A 19,185-nucleotide genomic window follows, 5' to 3' on the forward strand; every position below is an offset into this window, starting at 1 on the left:
TGAGCAACTTCACTTTCACTTTTCACTTTCACTCATTGGAGAAGGAAATGGCAGCCCACTCCAGTGTTCTTGCCTGGAGAATCCCAGGGACAGGGGAGCCTGATGGGCTGCTGTCTATGGGGTCGCACAGAGTCGGACATGACTGAAGCGACTTAGCAGCAGCAGCAGCAGCAGGCAATGTTGTTACCAAGTATGGAATTATTTGATCTCAGTAAATATTTTTGTCATCTTCATGAAGTTCTGAATAGGAGCATCTCTTGGTACCATTAGATGTAGATACTGAAACTGGGAATAACTTACCTAGTACTTATGGTCTAGGATATAGCGCTAAAGTCAATACTGTAGAGGAGACCTTGGTGTGTTATTTGGCTGCCTAGCAACCATCAACCATTCTTAATTTTCCTATGACTTTTGGGTGAATCTCATCTACTTGTGGGCAATGTGAGTATGTCAGTCACGTGTCCTCCCTGGAGTGGATAGCCATTCCCTTCTCCAGGGGATCTTCCTGACCCAGGGATTGAACCCATGACTCTTGCATTGCAGGTGGATTCTTTACCATCTGAGCCGAAAGGGAAGCTCCATGAATATGTCCATCATGTGTCCTGCCCTGTCCTAACTGAAAGCCAGACTAGATGATTGCTTTTACTTGGAACCTTTGGCTGACTGCATCTAGAAAAAGGTTATTTGAAGCTCATTCATTCCAGCATTTGGACTTTGGACCCAAGAGTCAGTCAAATCACTAAGCTGTCTTGGTTTGTGATTTTCCCTGTTCTGTTTTGAAGGCTAGTTTCCTTTCCTTCCTCCTTCTATCCCTACTCCTTTCTTCCTTCCTTTCTTTTCAAATAAAACAGCAGCATATTTAAGTATACAAAGTAGTTTTGATGTACATATGCATTGTTAAATAATTCCTGCAATTGGGTTAATTAGCACATCCATCACCTCACATAGTTACTTTTTTTTTGGGGGGGGGTGAGTATGCATACTCTCAGAAAATTTCAAGTATACTATACAGTAATATTAGCTGTAATCACCTGCAGTCATCTTGCTATATAATAGATCCTGAAAACTTATTCATCTTATAACTTAATGTTTGTACCCTTTTATCAACCTCAAAGCCTTTTCCAGTTTCCAGTTTCAACACCTAGTATCCCTTTAGTAAATTATATTTTTATAAAAATTAATCTTTGATATTTGAACTCTCTGCAAATATAGTGCATATTCTTTTAGTAAACACAGTGAGCAAAACCAGATAACTAGCCCCAGAATTCTCAGGAGAATAATTTATCTTAGGCAGCATTTCATATTATCAAATGTCAACAGGTTAAAAAAAAAGGAGGTAAATATTAGAAACAGTTTTTGTTACTTGTGGGTCCTCTGGGTCTTCCCTGCTGGTAATGTTAGTTCATTCAGGGCCGGCTCATGTTTGGCCATCCTTCTATTGTCAGCGTATGGGATCAAGTACTGCAAATATTATCTGGGCAGATTCAGTGAGCATTAGTTTACCTTTAGTCACATGGGTCACATGAACGAAGATAGAGCCAAGGTAGATAGAACAGGAGGGGCAGTCAGGCCCCATAGGCACACAGGTTGCAGAGCTCATGCAACAGGAAATATAGACTCAAGATATGAGAGTGGGGATCAAAAAGGGCAGGCACCCAGGTGCACAGGCTATTAGAAAAATGTACTAAGTCTGAGGCAGAGCATCCAAGCACCATGTATTGACGCTAGGCAAGACAGATGCTGGAGTGTCATTTCCTCCATTTGAATCTGTGTTAGTGTTGTGACCCAGGAAAGTTATGTAACCTCTCATCTCTCTCTGCCTCTGTTTCTTGATGCATAAAGTAAGGACAACTGTAACACCTACCTTAAAAGTGTTTCAGTTCAGTTCAGTCGCTCAGTCATGTCCGACTCTTTGCAACCCCATGAATCACAGCACGCCAGGCCTCCCTGTCCCTCACCATCTCCCAGAGTTCACTCACACTCACGTCCATCGAGTCGGTGATGCCAACCAGCCATCTTATCCTCTGTCATTCCCTTTTCCTCCTGCCCCCAATCCCTCCCAGCATTAGAGTCTTTTCCAATGAGTCAACTCTTCACATGAGGTGGCCAAAGTACTGGAGTTTCAGCTTTAGCATCAGTCCTTCCAAAGAACACCCAGGGCTGATCTCCTTCAGAATGGACTGGTTGGATCTCGTTGCAGTCCAAGGGACTCTCCAGAGTCTTCTCCAACACCGCAGTTCAGAAGCATCACATCTTCGGCACTCAGCTTTCTTCACAGTCCAACTCTCGCATCCATACATGACCACTGGAGAAACCATAGCCTTACTGAGGGTTAAATGAGTTAATATAGATAACAGTGCTTAGAACAGTGCTTAGTGTGTAATAAGTGTTTAATAAGTATGAACTATGAAAAAGCATGGATAACTATGATCAGGGTGCATCTGTGAGCCTCCCTTAGGGCCCCGAGTGCAAGTAGAAGGAACAGAGAGCACTTAGAATCGGTAGTCAGTGGCTGAGGCTCTGGGAATGCTTGCCTCCCAGATGAAGCCTGAATTTGGAGACAAATAAACGTGGCACAGCATTTCCAGAAGGAAAACTTGCTGAACCCGTTTGAAAGAGACTTAGATATAATTCCCATTCTTTACCACCCATGTTTTGTATTAAAAACAATTCTGCTCCACTATAGAGGCAAGCAAATCCTTAACCTTTCTTCCCTTATCCATAAAATAGGCCCATTCTCTGTGCAAAATGAAATTACTTGTTTGAGAGTTTTGTACATTTATAGAAAGTTTATATTATTCAGGATCCTTTCAGTTGCAAGTGGTAGAAACTCAACTCAAACTAGCTAAGAAGGTAAGTAGAGTTAATTAGCTGATAAAAGTGGATAGGATATTGGGTATTTCATGGACTGAAGGACAAGCTATCAGAACCTGATCCTTAGAGACTAGGACTAGTATTCCAAGTATCTGGATTTTTTTTTTTTTCCCTCTTCACTAATACTACTTTGTGGCACAACTCTAAAGGTCACTGTTCACTTGGGGAATAGCTCTCCATCAGGAATGAGACGTGCCCTTTGGAGATGTGACATGCTCTCTTCTCTCCTTGATTTTGCTTCTCTTTGAAGCTTATTCTCTTCTGTATCATGTAGGTTTCCTGCGGAAGGCTGGGAACTATGACCATCTGCTACTCTTCCAACATTGTAACAGAAAGAAAACAAACTCTTTCCTTTCAGTTTAAGTGGAAAGTTTCCCAAGAAGGATTCTTGATTGGCCTGGTCTTGGTAACGTGCCTATTCCTGAGCCACTGAGGCCTTGAGGATGGAGACTTGTGACTGTAGGAGCGGGGATCATGTGCTCATCTCCTAAGTATGCATGAAGCGGGGGTGGGGTGTATGGAGGGAATGTTGGTGATTGAAGGCTCAAAGAAGAGAAATATGAAAGGCCAGCTAGAGTTACCACTGTCTACCATAAACAAAAGCGTTATCAGTTCCGGTTGTTTGAGGTTATTCCCCACCCTTCCATCCTGCAATAATATGAAGAGTGTGTTGAGCAGAAGTAGTAGTTATATGCCTATGGGACACATATTAAGCCTAGATTTTCATATTGGGAAAACAAACTTCTTGATGAATTAAGAAATTTCACCACAGCTGTACTATGGTTCTTCACCATGACCCTTTTGGAGCGCTTTAATGCTGCCGTGAATGAGAAATTATTTTCCATACTATCTTCGTGTAAACATGCTTCTTAAGAGTCCTGAAAAGAGCTGGCAACTATCCCTGGTACTATAGAGGCACTAGGTGAAAGTATGGCTTCAGCAGGCGTTCATTCACTTAGTAAGTCTCTTCAGTGTGCTCACAAATACCAAGAAGTCAGTGTGGCTTTGGGACAACAGCATGTGTTTATCAGATGTTCTTGCCCAGACATATAAACAAATAGAACTGGGACTATGAAGATGATATGTGGATATGTTTCTGGAAATTTAAACAGGAAGTATTATTCAGTGAGCAAAAGAGTTGCACTGGGAATTGATAACCCTTTGAGGGTCACTACAAAGATTAGATGTGTATGGATGAATAATAACGTATATAAAAACCAAAGGTGAGGTGAACTGACAGTCAATTCAAGTTTAATATAACAACAGAGTGCCTCCTTTTTTCCCTCAAATTTCTTTACTCATCCTTTCTAGGTTTCTGTCTATTTTAAAGACCATTCTTTGTAGTTTATATGCAATCTTATTTATTGATAGAGTTTTAGTCTTTCATTTCTTTACATCCAGAATTTTTGTTGCTAATATGATCCCTGCTATATACAACATAAGGAAGCCAATTCGCAGAAAGGTTAAGTAACTTGACCAAGTTTGCAAAGCTCCTTAGTGGTAGAGCCAGAATATGGACCAAGACAGGCTGCTCCAGGGCACATGCTATTCACTGTTCCACTTTGCTATTTTCACTAAATTCAAGGTAGATGTTTACATCTGGTGCATCGCCAAATTCTCCTCTTGCAGGAGAGTTTTTGTGTCATCATATGGGATCATTGTATTCAGCCATTTGTTAAACACAGCAACAAGATTATAATTTTTTGAACATAGATATGCTCTGAATACAGGGATGATATGAGGCTAGAACCAGCTCATCTGCTTATTGGCTGTGTGAATACTGGTACGCACAGATTCTTCACTTTCAACAAAGGGAACATACTGGCTGCTTGACATACCTCAAAAATAATGGGAGAAAAGAGACAGGAAGTGTAAATTGAGGAAGCACTAAGAAAATCGCACCATGAAAATGAAGCAAATCGAAACCAACACCAACTTCTCATGATCTTTTGTCATCTCATTTCCCCGGTTTTGTCTTGTCTAATTTAGATCATAAACTCTCCAGTCAGAAACCATCACCTCTTTGTACAGAGTACTAAGGCTGGTGTCACTATTTAATAAAAACCTAAGAAGCAGCAGCAAAGTTTTTAAATTAAATCCACAGACCTAAGGTGAAAGTTATATTGAGCTCCAACTTTAGTTCATTATGGCAAAATTAAGGTAAGGACATGGACTTATTTCCTTAATTTTCCTATAACTAGTATACTGTAGCGATTAAGAGAATGTGGTCCAGAGTCAGATTTCCTGGGTAACAGTTTCTGGATTGGCATCTTAATAATTATATACTGTTTTGAACACACTATATTTTATAGAGATACCAAGAAATACAATGTTATATGTTTTCACATCTCAGAAATTGAGATGACTCATACAAAGAACAATATTTTATGGTCACCACTGGCTTCGTGGCAGCTGAGACACAGCTGGCATTGTCAGCACACAGAACCATACTTGGTCATTGCTGTTCCTGTTGTCATCACTACTGGAGTTTATGAGCACTGATGTTACTGCACATGCTAAGTTCATCTGCATTTAAGTTGTTTTCAGAAAGATCACACAATGCACTTGGCTTTAAGATAAAAAGTTACTGTATACACAGAAACAGAACAGGGGGCTTAAATTTGACATTTGTGAAGCAAATATTCATCATTAGAAGAATGATCATCTTGACAGACTTTCTTGCAAAGGAAAATCAAGTGCTTAATGATATCCCAAAGAGGAAGATACCCACATGTAGCTGAAACTGTTTATTTTGTTGCTGAAGTATACCAAAAGGATTACTTATCACACAGCAAGTCATGCAACTGAACTGCACACAGGAGAAATTCCAGATCCCTTCATATATTGAGGAAAAAATTGTAAAGCAGTTTTCGGTGGTATAATACAAGAGTGCTTTCAACAAGTGTAAAATACAAATTTGAAGTAACAGAAAACATTATGTCATAGTTTACTTGGCAATATTTTCCCTCCTTTTTATTTGTGTATTTAAAAAAGCATAATGTGCTGATGGCCTCCTTGAGATGATAAAATACAGAATCTGTATCACAGGCTGTGTGAGGACTCAGTGAAATAACATAAGTAAAGGGTCATTGCTGTGATTGATGCATGATAAGTGTATAATACACATTGGCCATTTTATTAGCATCACCAAATGACAAAAGTCTCCCATTTTAATACCTGTTCTGTTGTAGATTAACAGGGATTGGAAACAATTCAAGTGGGATACTTTCCATTTGAAAATAAAATGTGGTTTTGTGATCTCCAGGAGAGCTGGAGGGGAAAGTTTAATAGGCAATGTTAGGAATCCTGTCAGGTGTTTTACAAGTCAGAGGATGAGTGAAGTGGAAGACTTCGCAGCATGTCCAATGTGGGATGGCTTTTTTTTTTTTTTTTATGTCTTTGACTGGAGGTTGCTCTGATACTACCTTAAGAAATTGCTACCTAGCATCCTGATAGACACAGCTTCAGCTGTGTTTCCCAAGCCAAGAAAATTGAAGACATCGCTATGTATCACCTTGGTTTTTTTACTCAAAAAATGTAGTGTTAATTTCAGTGTACCATTTCACACAAAAATTATTCAAAGCTTTAGAATTTTTGAGTTTAGCAGCACTTTGGAGCTGCAAGCACATTATAAAGACTTTATTGAAATGTTCTCAGCTCAACAAATGTGGGCCTCAGCTCAGTGAATTTACACAATGTTCAAGTACACAACTGAATTCAACCTCTGAATTTTAATTTTCATCTAACTCAAATTCTTGCATTCTTCAAAACATAAAAGGAAGACTTTATAAAGTCATGAGTGACGCTAATTGGGGTGTGATTTTTTTTCAGGATCTACTTCCTGGTTAGAAATCAACATTTTGAGAGACTTTTTTCCAAATGTCTCTTAGATTGTGTTCAGGAGTCTTTATTAAAAGTTAATGCTTATTTTTTAAAACAGATTAACTTCTGAAGTCTGAAATATCTATTTTAATTTATTTGACTTTTATTAATCAAGATAACTAAATATAGAAAAATGGATTAAGTACATATACACCAACCTTCTCTCACTCACATTTTTAAGTTACTTTTTTGAAAGACAAGCAAAGATTATGTGTACTTGATCTTTAAACTTTTATTATTTCAAAAATGTAAAGATGATATTTGAGGTCTTAGGAGTGAGAATCTCTCATATGGCCAGGGGAATTATTGAAATTCAGTTCAAAAATAATTCTGGGTTTATTCATATGGCCAAATTATTTTGTCTTCTTTTTGCATCACAATTTTGATTGCTACATTCCAGTTTCTTTTTTGGCTCTGAAAACTATCCAGAAAGATTTTGGTTACTGAGTACCATAATAACTGTGTCATGAGATAATTGCTCTAGCAGTCAAGTAGTCAAGTTCCCAATCACAATACAATGCCTCTGGACAAGTGGGCTTTCATGTGTGTGATTGCAGGTTAATTTGGTGTGTTCACTTATTAATATTCTTAACAAATTTATCCTTTTAAAAAAGTGGGGGCGGGGGGAGAAAAATGCTGCTCTGAGACTTCTTTGCTGGCTTAAATTTACTTCTCCAGGTCCAAGTGAGGAGTGCTTTTTTTCAAGTGACATCATACATAAGATGAGTTTTCCACTTTTCACATTCAGCTTGTTTTCCCCAAAGGGTCAGATAGGTGAAAGAGGAACGGACATGACTGCTGAGTATGCTTTAGCTCTTTGAATTTATCAGATCGATCAAGGCAAAAGATTTATTTTTTTTCATTTTCTAATTTTTCAGTATTTTATTTAAGCAAAAAAAAAAAGGCCCCAAACTCTAATCAATGGTGGTAGAACATTCTCCAAAATGTGTCACTATTAAATATGTGTTATGAAATACTTTGGTGTTAGATAAATCACAGAATGGAAGAGAATTTTAAGAAAACAATTCAAATGTTTTACTGTCTCTTTGTGTTTGATAGTCAACTCTATTTTAGGAAGTCCCTTTTAAGCTCTGGGAATGTAAAACAATTACCTTTCAAACCACTGAAGTGCAACCTGAATATAGTTAACACCTCATCTGGCTTCCAGGTGTAAATTAACCTTGTATACAGGCCATTAGGAATACTTAATGATCTTTTATTTGTGAATCATCAACATTCCAAAATTTGACTAAGTGTAATAAAAGATAAGTAATGCAATAAACATTCTTGAATGCAATTAGGAAACAAGGCATTATTTTTCTGATTTTATTATAATATGCAACATAATTTCCCTTGATCCCCAAGTCAATGAATTTCTGCATTAATTCCTCTTTAGAAGACCACTCTAATAATATAAGGAATCAGTACCCACCCACCTACCGTCACTTCAAATGCACATCCAACAATAGGAAATCCAGGAGCTCCCAAATATTCCCCCATCAGCCCACAGGTCTTCTGCTGGCAAGGAGACAGCAGAGGACACAGAAGAGCACATCAGGAAGGGAGATAGAGTCTTAAAAGCTCTGTGGTGATGTCCCACCAAGGTAATTTTCTAGTAGAATGCTTGAACAATACATGGATTTGACCTTAGCTCTGTCTATTAACTTCTCTGGTGGCTTAGACAGTAAAGAATCTGCCTGTAATATAGAAGAATTGGGTTTGATACCTGGGTAAGGAAGATCTCCCGGAGAAGGGAATGGCTACCGATTCCATATTCTTGTCAGGAGATTTCAATGGACAGAGGAGCCTGGTGGGCTACTGCCCATGGGTTGCAAAGAGTTGGACACAACTGAGTGACTAACACTTTCAGTTTGCTTTTCTGTTAACTGACAACAACAAAAATCTTTTTCTTTCTTTTCCTCTCTCCTCACTGTTTCCCCTCTTCCTCTTTCTCTCCTTCCTCTGTTCATTCCTCGTTTGTCTCATTCTGATTTTGGTCTCCTTTTCTGTCTGAGTCCTCTACTATCCCTCTTCCCTTGTCCTCTCTTCTTGCACTCTCCCTTTGAGAGCACACTGTGTACATCATCCCAGTTCTCCTTCTCCATCCCTGATCTCTTTTCATGTCCAATCCACTGTTCACTGCTGCCTGCAGGACAATTTCAGCTATGGTTCTTTAAATCCTATGGATTCCATTTCTTGTTTATTGAACTCATCTCCCCCTCATTCCTCAAACCAGCTCTTGATCATTGCTTTCTTATTTCAGTGAGTAGTCTCACCAGTATTTCAGATATCTATGTCTCAATCCTTTCTATCATCTTTGATGACTCCCTTGCCTTTTCTTCCTACATCCATCCAGTCAAGCATGAACCTTCCTGAGTACTTTTGTTACATCCTTAAATCTGTCTTTTCATTTCTCTTTCTAATATTAAGTGTAGACCCCTATGATAATTTACCTAAATTCATTTTCACTTCCTTTCTCTTGTCCTTACTGATCCATCCTTCACACATGTCAAGATACCCATGGTATCACAAGATTCCAAACATACTACAATGAGCATTTCATCTTCTCATCAAAAACCTTAAAGGACAACCTGGTGTTGTTATTGTTCAGTCTCTCAGTCATGTCCGACTCTTTGGGATCCCATGGACTGCAGCACACCAAGCTTCCCTGTTGTTCACCATCTCCTGGAGTTTGCTCAAACTCACGTCCATTGAGTTGGTGATGCCATCCAACCATCTCATCTTCTGTTGTTCCGTTCTCCTCCCGCCTTCAATCTTTCCCAGCATCAGGGTCTTTTCCAATGAGTCAGTTCTTCACTTCAGGTGGCCAAAGTATTGGAGCTTCAGTTTCAGCATTAGTCCTTCCAATGAATATTCATGGTTGATTTCCCTTAGGATTGACTGGTTTGATCTCCTTGCAGTCTGGGGGACTCTTAAGAGTTTTCTCCAACATCATAGTTCAAACACATCACTTCTTCAGTGCTCAGCCTTCTGTGTGGTCCAACTCTCACATCCATACATGACTACTGGAGAAACCATAGCTTTGACTGTATGGACCTTTGATGACAAAGTAATGTCTCTGCTTTTTAATATGCTATCTAGGTTTGTCATGGCTGTCCTTCTAAGGAGCAAGCATCTTAATTTCATGGCTTCAGTCACCATTTGGAGTGATTTTAGAGCACAAGAAAGTAAAGTCTGTCACTGTTTCCATTGTTTCCCCATCTATTTGCCATGAAGTGATGAGACCAGATGCCATGATCTTTGTTTTTCTTTTTTTAATTTAAATTTATTTATTTTAATTGGAGGCTAATTACTTTACAATATTGTATTGGTATCGCCATTCATCAACATGAGTCCACCACGGGTATACACGTGTTCCCCATCCTGAACCCCACTCCCACCTCCCTCCCCATACCATCCCTCTGGGTCATCCCAGTGCACTAGCCCCAAGCATCCTATATCCTGCATTGAACCTGGACTGGTGATTCGTTTCATATATGATATTATACATGATTCAATGCCATTCTCCCAAATCATCCCACCCTCCCCCTCTTCTACAGAGTCCAAAAGACTGTTCTATACATCTGTGTCTCTTTTGCTGTCTCACATACAGGGTTATCGTTACCATCTTTTTAAATTCCATATATATGTGTTAGCATACTGTATTGGTGTCTTCCTTTCTGGCTTACTTTGCTTTGTATAATAGGCTCCAGTTTCATCCACCTCATTAGAACTGATTCAAATGTATTCTTTTTAATGGCTGGGTAATACACCATTGTCTGTATCTACTACGGCTTTCTTATCCATTTATCTGCTGATGGATATCTAGGTTGTTTCCATGTCCTGGCTATTATAAACAGTGCTGTGATGAACATTGGGGTACACGTGTCTCTTTCAATTCTGGTTTCCTTGGTGTGTATGCCCAACAGTGGGATTGCTGGGTCATATGGCAGTTCTATTTCCAGTTTTTTAAGGAATCTCCACACTGTTCTCCATAGTGGCTGTACTAGTTTGCATTCCCACCAACAGTGTAAGAAGGTTCCCTTTTCTCCACACCCTCTCCAGCATTTATTGCTTGTAGACTTTTGGATCACAGCCATTCTGACTGGCATGAAATGGTACCTCATTGTGGTTTTGATTTGCATTTCTCTGATAATGAGTGATGTTGAGCATCTTTTCATGTGTTTGTTAGCCATCTGTATGTCTTCTTTGGAGAAATGTCTATTTAGTTCTTTGGCCCATTTTTTGATTGGGTCGTTTATTTTTCTGGAATTGAGCTGTAGATGTTGCTTGTATATTTTTGAGATTAGTTGTTTGTTAGTTGCTTCATTTGCTATTATTTTCTCCCATTCTGAAGGCTGTCTTTTCACCTTGCTTATAGTTTCTTTTGTTGTGCAGAAGCTTTTATGTTTAATTAGGTCTCATTTGTTTATTTTTGCATTTATTTCCATTATTCTGGGAGGTGGGTCATAGAGGATCCTACTGTGATTTATGTCAGAGAGTGTTTTGCCTATGTTCTCCTCTAGGAGTCTTATAGTTTCTGGTCTTATGTTTAGATCTTTCATCCATTTTGAGTTTATTTTTGTGTATGGTGTTAGAAAGTGTTCTAGTTTCATTCTTTTACAAGTGGATGACCAGTTTTCCCAGCACCACTTGTTAAAGAGATTGTCTTTAATTCATTGTATATTCTTGCCTCCTTTGTCAAAGATAAGGTGTCCATAGGTGTGTGGATTTATCTCTGGGCTTTCTATTTTGTTCCATTGATCTATATTTCTGTCTTTGTGCCAGTGCCATACTGTCTTGATGACTGTGGCTTTGTAGTAGAGCCTGAAGTCAGGCAGGTTGATTCCTCCAGTTCCATTCTTCTTTCTCACGATTGCTTTGGCAATTCGAGGTTTTTGTATTTCCATACAAATTGTCAAATTATTTGTTCTAGCTCTGTGAAAAATACCGCTGGTAGCTTGATAGGGATTGCATTGAATCTATAGATTGCTTTGGATAATATACTCATTTTCACTATATTGATTCTTCTGATCCATGAACATGGTATATTTCTCCATCTATTAGTGTCCTTTTTGATTTCTTTCACCAGTATTTTATAGTTTTCTATATAGAGGTCTTTAGTTTCTTCAGGTAGATATATTCCTAACTATTTTATTCCTTTCATTGCAATGGTGAATGGAATTGTTTCCTTAATTTCTCTTTCTATTTTCTCATTATTAGTGTATAGGAATGCAAGGGATTTCTGTGTGTTGATTTTATATCCTGCAACTTTACTATATTCATTGATGAGCTCTAGTAATTTTCTGGTGAAATCTTGAGGATTTTCTATGTAGAGGATCATGTCATCTGCAAACAGTGAGAGTTTTACTTTTTCTTTTCCAATTCAGATTCCTTTTATTTCTTTTTCTGCTCTGTTTGCTGGGGCCAAAACTTCCAAAACTGTTGAATAGTAGTGGTGAGAGTGGGCACCCTTGTCTTGTTCCTGACTTTAGGGGAAATGCTTTCAATGTTTCACCATTGAGGATAATGTTTGCTGTGGGTTTGTCATATATAGCTTTTATTATGTTGAGGTATGTTCCTTCTATTCCTGCTTTCTGGAGAGTTTTTATCATAAATGGATGTTGAATTTTGTCAAAGGCTTTCTCTGCATATTGAGATAATCATATGGCTTTTATTTTTCAATTTGTTAATGTGGTGAATTACATTGATTGATTTGCAGATATTGAAGAATCCTTGCATCCCTGGGATAAAGCCCACTTGGTCATGGTGTATGATCTTTTTAATGTGTTTTTGGATTCTGATTGCTAGAATTTTGTTGAGGATTTTTGCATCTATGTTCATCAGTGATATTGTGGCATCTTTGTTAGGTTTTAGTATTAGGGTGATGGTGGCCTCATAGAATGAGTTTGGAAGTCTACCTTCCTCTGCAATTTTCTGGAAGAGTTTCAATAGGATAGGTGTTAGCTCTTCTCTAAATTTTTGGTAGAATTCAACTGTGAAGCCTTCTGGACCTGAGCTTTTGTTTGCTGGAAGATTTCTGATTATAGTTTCAATTTCCATGCTTGTGATGGGTCTGTTAAGACTTTCTATTTCTTCCTGGTTCAGTTTTGGAAAGTTGTACTTTTCTAAGAATTTGTCCATTTCTTCCACGTTGTCCATTTTATTGGCATATAATTGCTGATAGTAATATCTTATGATCCTTTGTATTTCTGTGTTGTCTGTTGTGATCTCTCCATTTTCATTTCTAATTTTATTGATTTGATTTTTCCCCCTTTGTTTCTTGATAAGTCTGGCTAATGTTTTGTCAATTTTATTTATCCTTTCAAACAACCAGCTTTTGGCTTTGTTGATTTTTGCTATGGTCTCTTTTGTTTCTTTTGCATTTATTTCTGCCCTAATTTTTAAGATTTCTTTCCTTCTGCTAATCCTAGTGTTCTTCATTTCTTCCTTTCCTAGTTGCTTTAGTTGTAGAGTTAGGTTGTTTATTTGACTTTTTTCTTGTTTCTTGAGGTATGCCTGGATTGCTATGAACTTTCCCGTTAGCACTGCTTTTACAGTGTCCCACAGGTTTTTGGTTGTTATGTTTTCATTTTCATTCGTTTCTATGCATATTTTGATTTCTTTTTTGATTTCTTCAGTGATTTGTTGGTTATTCAGAAGTGTGTTGTTCAGCCTCCATATGTTGCCATTTTTAGTAGTTTTTCTCCTGTAATTGAGATCTAATCTTACTGCACTGTGGTCAGAAAAGATGCTTGGGATCTTTTTTGAATTTACCAAGGCTAGATTTATGGCCCAGGATGTGATCTATCCTAGAGAAGGTTCCGTGTGCACTTGAGAAAATGGTGAAATTCATTGTTTTAGGGTGAAATGTCCTATAGATATCAATTAGGTCTAACTGGTCTATTGTATCATTTAAAGTTTGTGTTTCCTTGTTAATTTTCTGTTTAGTTGATCTATCCATAGCTGTGAGTTGGGTATTAAAGTCTCCCACTATTATTGTGTTATTGTTAATTTCCCCTTTCATACTTGTTAGCATTTGTCTTACATATTGCAGTGCTTTTATGTTGGGTGCATATATATTTATAATTGTTATATCTTCTTCTTGGATTGATCCTTTGATCATTATGTAGTGTCCTTCTTTGTCTCTTTTCACAGCCTTTGTTTTAAAGTCTATTTTATCTAATATGAGTATTGCTACTCCTGCTTTCTTTTGGTCTCTATTTGCATGGAATATCTTTTTCCGGCCCTTCACTTTCAGTCTGTATGTGTCCCCTGTTTTGAGGTGGATCTCTTGTAGACAACATATATAGGGGTCTTGTTTTTGGATCCATTTAGCCAGTCTTTATCTTTTGGTTGGGGCACTCAACTCATTTACGTTTAAGGTAATTATTAATAAGTATGATCCCATTGCCATTTACTTTATTGTTTTGGGTTCGAGTTTATACACTCTTTTTGTGTTTCCTGTCTAGAGAATATCCTTTAGCATTTGTTGAAGAGCTGGTTTGGTGATGCTGAATTTTCTCAGCTTTTGCTTGTCTGTAAAGCTTTTGATTGCAGCCATGAAATTAAAAGATGCTTACTCCTTGGAAGAAAAGTTATGACCAACCTAGATAGCATATTCAAAAGCAGAGACATTACTTTGCCGACTAAGGTCCGTCTAGTCAAGGCTATGGTTTTTCCAGTAGTCATGTATGGATGTGAGAATTGGACTGTGAAGAAGGCTGAGCACTGAAGAATTTATGCTTTTGAACTGTGGTGTTGGAGAAGACTCTTGAGAGTCCCTTGGACTGCAAGGGAGATCCAACCAGTCCATTCTGAAGGAGATCAGCCCTGGGATTTCTTTGGAGGGAATGATGCTGAAGCTGAAACTCCAGTACTTTGGCCACCTCATGTGAAGGATTGACTCATTGGAAAAGACTCTGATGCTGGGAGGGATTGGGGTCAGGAGAAGAAGGGGACGATAGAGAATGAGATGGCTGGATGGCATCACTGACTCAATGGACGTGAGTCTGAGTGAACTCCGGGAGCTGGTGATGGACAGGGAGGCCTGGCGTGCTGCGATTCATGGGGTCGCAAAGAGTTAGACACGACTGAGTGACTGAACTGAACTGAAAGCTTTGGTTTCTCCTTCATATTTGAATGAGATCCTTGCTGGGTACAGTAATCTGTACTGTAGGTTATTTTCTTTCATCACTTTAAGTATGTCTTGCCATTCCCTCCTGGCCTGAAGAGTTTCTATTGAAGGATCAGCTGTTATCCTTATAGGAATCCCCTTTTGTTATTTGTTGTTTTTCCCTTGCTGCTTTTAATATTTGTTCTTTGTGTTTGATCTTTGTTAATTTGATTAATATGTGTCTTGGGGTGTTTCACTTTGGGTTTATCCTGTTTGGGACTCTCTGGGTTTCTTGGACTTGGGTGATTATTTCCTTCCCCATTTTGGGAAGTTTTCAACTATTATCTCCTCAAGTATCTTCTCATGGTCTTTCTTTTTGTCTTCTTCTTCTGGTACTCCTATGATTCGAATGTTGGGGTGTTTAATATTGCCCTGGAGGTCTCTGAGATTGTCCTTATTTCTTTTAATTTGTTTTACTTTTTTCCTCTCTGATTCATTTATTTCTGCCATTCTATCTTCTACTTCACTAATCCTATTTTCTGCCTCCATTATTCTAGTATTTATTCCCTCTAGACTGTTTTTGATCTCATTTATTGCATTATTCATTATATATTGACTCTTTTTTATTTCTTCTAGGTCCTTGTTAAACCTTTCTTGCATATTCTCAATCCTTGTCTCTAGGCTATTTATCTGTGATTCCATTTTGATGTCAAGATTTTGGATCATTTTCACTATCATTATTCAGAATTCTTTTATCAGGTAGATTCCCTGTCTCTTCCTCTTTGGTTTGGTTTGGTGGGCATTTATCCTGTTCCTTTCCCTGCTGCGTATTCCTCTCTCTCTTCATCTTTATATTGCTGAGTTTGGGGTGGCCTTTCTGTATTCTGGCAGTTTGTGGAGTTCTCTTTATTGTGGAGTTTCCTCACTGTAGGTGGGGTTGTACAGGTGGCTTGTCAAGGTTTCCTGGTTAGGGAAGCTTGTGTCGGTGTTCTGGTGGGTGGAGCTGGATTTCTTCTCTCTGGAGTACAATGAAGTGTCCAGTGATGATTTATGAGATGTCAGTGGTTTTGGAGTAACTTTGGGAAGCCTGTATATTGAAGCTCAGGGCTGTGTTCCTGTGCTGCTAGAGAATTTGCATGGTATTTCTTGCTCTGGAACTTGTTGGCCCTTGGGTGGTGCTTGGTTTCAGTGTAGGTATGGAGGCGTTTGATGAGCTCCTGCCAATTAATGTTCCCTGGAGTCAGGAGTTCTCTGGTGTTCTCAGGATTTGAACTTAAGCCTCCTGCTTCTGGTTTTCAGTCTTATTTTTACAGTAAAACTTCTCCTTCTATACAGCACCATTGATAAAACTTCTAGGTTAAAGATGAAAAGTTTCTCCACAGTGAGGGACACCCAGAGAGGTTCACAGAGTTACATGGAGAAGAGAAGAGGGAGGAGGGAGTTAGAGGTGGCCAGAATGAGATGAGGTGGAATCAGAAGAGGAGAGAGCAAGCTAGCCAGTAATCACTTCCTTATGTGCACTCCACAGTCTGGACCACTCAGAGATGTTCACAGAGTTATACAGAGAAGAGAAGAGGGAGGAAGGAGACAGAGGTGGCCAGGAGGATAAAAGGGGGAATCAAAAGGAGAGAGACAGATCCAGCCAGTAACCAGTTCCCTAAGTGTTCTCCACCATGAACACACTGGTGATTCCCAGAGTTGGATAGAGAAGAGAAGGGGGAGGGAGGAGACAGATGCGACCTGGTGGAGAAAAAGGAGAGTCCAAAGGGGGAGAGAGCAGTCAAGCCAGTAATCTCACTCCCAAGTAAAAATGGGTACTGAAGATTGGGTTCTTAAAGGTACAAAATTGATAACAAATACCAAAAAGCAAAGATTAAAAAGCTAGAGTAGAGTTTGGATTTTCAAAAATACAATATTAAAGAAAAGAAGAAAAAAACCAAAAAACAAAACAAGGTCACAAAAATTTTATATATATATATATATATATATATATATATATATATATATATATGTATATATGAAGTTTGCTTTAAAAAAATAGGGTCTTTTTTTTTGCAAAGTAATAGGTTATAAAAATGAAAATTAAAGGAGTAATAGAGGACTTAAAAATAATTTTTTAAAAAGAATGATTGTAAAAATAGTAAAAATATATCTAGGACTTTCTCTGGTGTTGTTGTGGGCAGTGTGGAGTCAGTTCATTTTCGGATAGTTCCTTGGTTCGGCTTATATTTCTCAAGATCTATAGGCCCCTTCCTATGTAGTCGGTACTAATGACAGGGTTTTAATCTATTGCACCTCTTACTTCCAAGGTGGTTCCCTCTGTTTTAGCTTCTTCTGTTTGCTGGTCTCTTCAATGTCTGATTTTCACCCTGATACAAGGAGGGGGGATGGTGGTGGACACTTTTTTTAGGCTCACTTGTTCAGTCATGCTGTGGGGAGGGAGGAACGCTGCAAACAAATAACACTGGCATGTGCTCACAGTGTCTCAGCCACACTGGGCCTGCCTCCACTCACGGAGTGTGTGCCCTCCCTGCCCACACTGCTCGGGCTGTAGGTTGCTCCACCGGGAACTGTCCGAGGCCAGCCCTGGGCTGCATGCACCTCCCAGGTCTAAGCTGCTCAGGTTGAGGCACTCGGGTAGTCCTCAGAGGTGAAGACTCCATTGGGCCTGCGTTTTGTGCCCTTCCCAGGTCTGAGTAGCTCAGGTGATGAGGTGTTTGGCGAGCACAGTCGCTGTGACTTATCGCCTTCCCTGTCCCTGCTGCTTGGTTTTCTGGGTGTACAACCGGCACACTTTCTCAGGTGGATGTTGACTGTCCAGAACCCCAAGAAGTCTTAGTTAGCAAAGAAGCCTGCTTGCAGTTTGGTAGATAATGTCTCTCTGAGGCTGCGATTGCCCCCCTTCCAGCTCTGGCTGTCTATCACTGGAGGGGGATGGTCTGTAGCCAGCTAGTTCTGTTCAGTCCTTTTTTCTGTGCGCAAGCCTAGTGGTGTCTTAGGTTAGGGCTTTTCGTGAGGTAGCTATCCCACAGTCTGGTTTGCTAGCCCAAGTTAGTTCACTCAGATTGCCCTTGGGGCATTCAGGCCAGATCCTTACTCTAAGCAATGCAGCCCACGCCTCCCTGCCCAGCCCCCACTTGCTAGTGACGGGTGCAGGCGTCTGCACTGCCTCTCCGCTGGGGAAGTTACCCTTGGGCTCGTAATCTGTGGGTTTTAATTATTTATTTATTTTTCCCCCCTGTTATGTTGCCCTCTGTGCTTCCAAGGCTCGCCACAGACTCAGCAGTGAGAGTGTTTCCTGGTGTTTGGAAACTTCTCTCTTTTTAAGACTCCCTTCCTGGGACAGAGCTCCGTTACTACTTCTTTTGTCTCTTTTTTTGTCTTTTATATTTTTTCCTACCTCCTTTCGAAGACAATGGGCTGCTTTTCTGGGTGTCTGATGTCCTCTGCTGGCATTCAGAAGTTGTTTTGTGGAATTTACTCAGCGTTTAAATATTCTTTTGATGAATTTGTGTGGGAGAAAGTGATCTTCCCATCCTATTCCTCTGCCATCTTAGGACCGCCCTCCCCCATCTTTGTTTTTTGAATGTTATATCTTAAGCCAACTTTTTCACTCTCTTTCACCTTCATCAAGTCTCTAGTTCCTCTTTGATTTCTACCATAAGGGTGGTGTCATCTGAATATCTCAGGTTATTGATATTTCTGCTGACAATCTCGATTCTGGCTTGTGCTTCATCCAGTCTGGCATTTCTCATGATCTACTCCGCATGCAAGTTAAATAAGCAGGGTGACAATATACAGCATTTTTGTACTTCTTTCCAAATTTTGAGCCAGTCCATTGTTCTGTGTCTTGTTCTAACTGTTGTTTCTTGACCTGAATACAGGTTTCTCAGGAGGCAGGTAAGGTGGTCTGGTATTCCCATCTCTCAGAATTTTCCACAGTTTGTTATGATCCACAAGTCAAAGGCTTTAATGTTGTCAATTAAATGGAAGTAGATATTTTTCTGGAATTCCCTTGGTCTTTCTATGATCCGGTGGATGTTAACAATTTGATCTCTGGTTCCTGTGCATTTTCTAAATCCTGCTTGTAACTCTGGAAAGTTCCCAGTTCACATACTGTTGAAGCTTGGCTTGAAGGATTTTAAGCATTACCCTGCTAGCATGTGAAATAACTGCAACTGTGTGGTAGTTTGAACATTCTTTGGCATTGCCCTTCTTTGGGATTGGAATGAAAACGGACCTTTTCCTGGAATGAAAAGTGACCAGTGTCCACTGCTGAGTTTTCCAAATTTGCTGGCATACTGAGTGCAACA

The sequence above is a fragment of the Ovis aries genome, chromosome 2, assembly GCF_016772045.2.
Source record: "Ovis aries strain OAR_USU_Benz2616 breed Rambouillet chromosome 2, ARS-UI_Ramb_v3.0, whole genome shotgun sequence".
Taxonomy (NCBI): Eukaryota; Metazoa; Chordata; class Mammalia; order Artiodactyla; family Bovidae; genus Ovis; species Ovis aries.